Raw genomic sequence first — 6,000 nt, 5'->3', positions numbered from 1 at the left:
TTCTAGTAATTGCTTTTTTGGCAGCCACCATAATTAAACTCAGCAAGGCATTACTATTCTGATTCAGTATCATAGCTCAAAAAAATAATTTCCTTAGTTACACCAATTTGCTCACCCAGTATCTCTGACAGAGCAGTCTGCAGGGAACCTTTAAAGTCTGCCACTGTACTGCACTCCAGAAAATATGCTCCCAGTTACCTCCTTCTTCCCCACAACATCTCCAACATTTGCTGTCTACCTGAGGAAAAATTATTTGGAGTCTACTTTGGGTATTGTTTCTTTATGAATTGCTTATCCAGTCTCTCTTCCCAGTCCTTTCTAACCTGCTCTGATTGATTCTTATAGTCATCATGCAATATGTTATATGTTATACTAATTATTCCTTTTTTAACAGCAGCTTCCATTCTAGATTCTCCTAAAAACTCTACCAGTGCTGGTCTTTCGCTTAAGATCCCCCTATTTTTTTCTCTTTGCCTATACTCTGATATCATTCCTTTAATGGGAAGGAAGTCCCTATCCTGTGGTCCAAATAAGTTCTTGGCCCCTTCCCATTCCATTCCATCTCTCCCCCTCTCTCTCTCTAATTATTTGCTTCCAATACCTTGGTTCTTTTACCAGATTTCTCCAATAAATTCCATCTTCCTCTTGTCTATTGTCTATATCCCTAATTGCAGTCATCCCTATCAGCAGAATCTCCTTTCTCCATTCCTGTGTTGGCTTAGTTCTTAGAATACTTTCTACTACTTTATAAATATAACATTCTGCATTGTTACTCTCCTTAAAGATCTGCAGCCCAAATCCCAGTCTCTCCTTGTTTCTTGAACTTTCCCCCTGTTTCATCATCATGTCTTTCCATTTTGAATTAGGTTTCTACTTGTGCTGTGCATAGGAACCTTAACTGTATAGCTCTGAAATACCCCTTCAAATCTGGCAATCCCAAACCACATTGTTCAGTTAGAAGAATTGGCTTGTCCCATTTGACTCTTGCCGTCCTCCCCTCCCAGATAAAATCCTTCAGCTCTTGGGTAATTGCTATCAACAACTTCTCCACCATTTGATGAAAATATGCTTGACCTTTGTATAAAACTAAAGGGATTAAAAACATTTAAACTGCTTGTATCTTGCACATCCATATAACAGAGCTTACAGTTTCTTTTTATCTTTTGTTTAGTCTCTTCCCACATATCCTTAGCTGTCACACCAGAATCTTTTTAATCCATACTCCTAAGTACTTCATTTTATCATGTCCCCATAAATATGGATATTGCTGAACCAATTTGTGTGTGGGCACATAATTTACAGCTATTGCCTTTGTTTTAGCGTGATTAGTTGTGTATCCCAAGAATATCTGAAACTGCCTCAAAATGTACCGTGACACTGAAATGTCCTTTTCTGGTTCTATCAGGTATAAAATAATATAATCTGCAAATTGAGCCAGCTTTTCTTGACTACCATACCAATTATATCCTTCAGTTTCTGAGTCTCTTATTTTCTTTCCCTGTGATTCTAAATATAGTGCAAATAACAAAGGTGAAAAAGGTCTCCCCTGCCTGGTTCCTCTGCTCAAACAGAAATTATCAGAGAGGAACCCACCTACTTTAATTTTTGCCTCTGATATATCCTCCTAATCAACTTTGTAATTTTATCAGGGCATGTAAATGCTTCCATTGCCCAGCTTATAAACTCCCAGCTTACTCTGTCAAATGCTTTCTCTGCATCAAGACCCACCAAAAAAGTGGTATTTTTTTTTACATTCATCTTCCATCTGGATCATCATTGTTCTGTTAATGTTGTCAAATGTCTGCCTCCCTTCAACAAAACCACATTGATTTGTGTCTATCAATTTTGGCATCACCTTTGCCATTCTTTTAGCCATTATAGACATAAACACTTTATAATCATGGTTTAGGATTGAAATGGGCCTGTATGAAGTACATCGAATGGGTCTTTACTCTAAGTATTACATCCACCACTGCTTTCTTCCAGGAAGTCTGTGCTTCTCCTTTGCTTAAAATACTGTTAAACAAAACCTTCTGGATCTTTATCATTTTTTTCCCTCCTAGCTTCCAAAATTCCATAGGAATACAATCTATTCCTTGAGAATTTCCTGTTGATTGGTTATATATCACCAATTTATCTCATCTCCATCTATCCTATTAGTAATTGAGCCTCATCTACCTCTAACCTTGGCATATTTAATTCTTCCATAAACATTTCCATTTTTATCTTTTCTTGATCTCCATATTGCTGTGCTTTATATAGACTTTCATAAAATTTCTGAAATATTTCAAGTACTTCTACAGGCTGTCTTGTTTTCTTTGTTGTTATAGGCTCATTAAGCTTGGTGACAGCCCTTTCTACTTTCTGTTGCCTGAATAATTGCACTAAAAGGTTTTGTGCTCTGGCATTATTATCTAAAAATAGTTGCTTAATAGGAATCTTTCTAAACTCATGCATATTATTGAGGTAATCCTTTATTATCTGATCAGCACTCTGCAATTGCTCTTCTTGTTCTGTGAGATTCCTCCTATTCTGTAATATTTTAACATTTGTCAGTCCCTCTAAATAATTATTGTTGCTTCTTAACCATATCTCTCTTTCTTTTATTTCCACCCTATTTTTAAACTCGACTTTAATTTTATCCCATTTCATAGGTATATTTTCAGAAGAAATTTCTGTCTTCGCTAATAACTCCCAAATAATTTCCACTGCCTTTTCCATAAATTCCTCACTTTTCAACAAAATAGGTGGATAAGTGCCAGTGTCTCATTTTTATTTCATTACCCTGTGTTTTTAATTTATTTATTATTGGCACGTGATCTGAAATAGTTACTGGATGCATATCAAAGCTTTCAATTAAATGCACATGTTCCTGTGAAATGTAAGTTCTGTCTAGCCTAGCCCAGTTTTTGTATCTTGGGGAATAATATGTAAATTCACTCCGAACTCCTACCACTGAAGTCATATCTTCCATGCCAGCTATTTTCATAAATTTCTTCAAAACCCTATGTCCTCTGTCATATTTTTATTCTAGGCCCCCAGACACATCTTCCCTGCTGCAAATCAAATTCCAGTCCCCACCTATAAGTAATATTCCCTGAAGAAAATTTATTATTTCTCCAAGAATTTCGTTAAGCTCCATTATAGCAGTTTTAGGTGGAATATAAATGCATGCCAGTGTAGTCCTCCTCCCTTTCCAGTATCCCTTAATACTACATATCTACCATTATTATCTATTTTATCATCTTCTATCACTATTGGAGCTCTTCTTGCAATTAATATAAGTACTCCTCTTTTCCTTTGTCCCAGGTATTCCACTGAATAACTGTCCTGAAAACCTTTCTTTTTCAAATTCACATGTTCATTTCTTTCCAAACGTGTCTCCTGTAGCATAACTATTTGCACTCTACATTTTTTAATACAGTTCACTACCCTTTCTTTTTTGTATATATGTAAGACCATTAACATTTAAAAATAATATCAAAAGGCTCATTATGTTAAAAAGTTATTAGTCCCACCTTTTATTTGTAAGTTTTTTGTTAAGTATCTAGTTCCAGCTTTTGTGTTACATGCACACACTGTTTGGCAAGTTAACCTTTTATACAGTTGTTTCTTGTCTTACCCATTTGAATCTATGTCACATCTTACAAAAATACACATCAATACACCCCAAAAACTTATCTTAATATTAACACACAAAACTATGTATTTTCCTAATAGGAAGAATTGTTCCAAACTGACAGCCACACTCACGGACTTGGGTTAACCTAAAAGGAAGGTCATCCATGCCAATATGCATAGCACAGCATGTGCTTCTACTAAGTGCTGTCTGGTTTTGTTTTATCTTTATTGCTCTCCCAGAATGAGAAAACACTTGAATGCTTTCAGAAAACATCTCCTAGCCATTGAAAGAAAGCAAATAAAAGAAAGAAGTATTCTGTTTTTGTTGCTCTTTATCAGATTGTTTCCATGGAGACATGGGAACCAGCTACAGGGTTGCTTCTACACGTATTTATTTATCTATTTATTTGCTACAGGAGAGCTTTATTCAATGTTCTTTTTTATTTATTTGCTTTCTCTTAAAACTTGTTACTAGATAAAGCCAAGAGCCTTAATCCAATCATTCTCCTATTCAAGACTGAGAAAAGGCACATCTTTTTTTTCTTGTATCATACTCTTTTGAACAGACTTTACTTTTTGATATAATGCAGTAACTACAGTATCAAGTTTCACAAATATAAAGCTTTATAATCCCACATTTGTTTGTCAATTTCCGAGTTGCTGGTTTTATTCCTGTTTATCTACATCTTCCATATCCAGTCACTGCTTCCTTTCCAAAGTACTCTCAGTAATTCTAGTCAACTATTGTGCTTTTTCCTGTCTCACAATCATTTTCAGTTGAAACACTGGAAAAGGTTTCACTGGCACAGTCTCTCTGTATTCTTTATTACAAGACGAACAAGAAGCAGAATATCCTTCTGTTTCACACCTCACTTTTTGTTGGACAAACTTTTTTATTTCCTCCTTAGTGTGTTCTGCATCAAAAATGATTTTGTCCCTCCAGGAAAGACTATTCTGAAGATAGCTGGGTACAGCAGTTTGAATCTCACACCTGCTTCTTAACATTCCCTGATTAGTGGAATAAATTTACTCCTCTTCTACCAGATGTACAGTGACTAATTGTTTTCCACAAACACTCTACTGTTTCCCGTTTTGTCAGAATCAACTCATTCTGCTCGTAAGATTTCATCTTTACTATTAAAGGTCTAGATTACTTTCTCATGGCCGGGTTTGGAGCATACACACGATGTGCCCTTTCAATTAACAACTCCTGCTGTGGAATACCAGGCAGTTGCTTATTTGTATTTTCATAAAAATAATATAGTCTGTCCCTTCCAGCTTCTCTGGTACAGCAGAAAATCTCATGTTTTGCCTGTGTGCTCTGTCTTCTAATTCTATTATTTTTTAAACATCTCTTCTTGAGCAGTCTCATATTCAGCCAACCTTTTCTTCATTTCAGCATCTGATTTTTGCAGTTTTATCACCTCATCTGAATATCTGTTTAAAGCTTCTTCCATTGTATCCAGCCTTTTATTATCTGAGTTGATATACCCCAACAGTGTTTTGTTTATTTTAATCAGCTCTGAGTACATTTGACTTATTTTTCCTCTAGGTTACTGGAAATCATGTCTTGCACCAAAGCTGGAGCTTGCACTGCATTTTACTGAATAGCTGCAAAATTATTCTTAGTCAGTGTTTTTCCTCAACTTTTTTGGTTAATTTTCTTTCAGGTTCTCTGAATTTATATTTTGCTAGCATCCAGGCAGTGCACTTAACAGCCATTTACTGAAATTTACCCCCAAAAATGGCTTCAGTGGCTATCTCTTCTGAGTTTCTGTTTTCACACTGGGAGAGCTGAAATCAAGCTGTTACTCAATGTGAAGCCATCTTGGAAATCCACATCTGCAAATAATGTTATCCTGATTACCATACCAGTTATAGCCTTGACTTTGTTAAATCTCTTAATGTCGTTGGCAACAGCTTTAAATGTAAAACAAATGATATAGGGGAAAGAGAACAGTCTTGCCAGGTTTCTCTGTTAAAACACAACTTAATGAAGAGTAATACTCCCACATTTATTCTTGCCTCTGACCCTTATAGCCTCATACTTAACCCTGTTATTCTGTGTGGAAACACAAATGCTACCATTGCCCTACTAATAAATTTCCAGATGACTCTATTGAACGCCAACTCCTCATCAAAACCCACCAATAATAGCATAATTTTCCTACACTCTGCTTCCTCCTGGATCATCACTGTTCTTTTTCTTTATAAACATCTTTACTAAAATACAACTAAAAGAGTGACAGAGAGAAAATACATTATTATTAAAGAAAGCAAACCATAGTAACATTTGTTCATGCATTATACACGTTTCCTTTTTAATAGTTTTCATTTGCTTCAGCATTACATAAATTGTTCAATTCCTTCAGTCCCATA

This window comes from Protopterus annectens, chromosome 6.part0, assembly GCF_019279795.1.
Source record: "Protopterus annectens isolate FY-2018-M chromosome 6.part0, PAN1.0, whole genome shotgun sequence".
Taxonomy (NCBI): Eukaryota; Metazoa; Chordata; order Ceratodontiformes; family Protopteridae; genus Protopterus; species Protopterus annectens.
The sequence above is the reverse complement of the archived record's forward strand: the minus strand, read 5'-3'. Positions refer to the sequence as shown.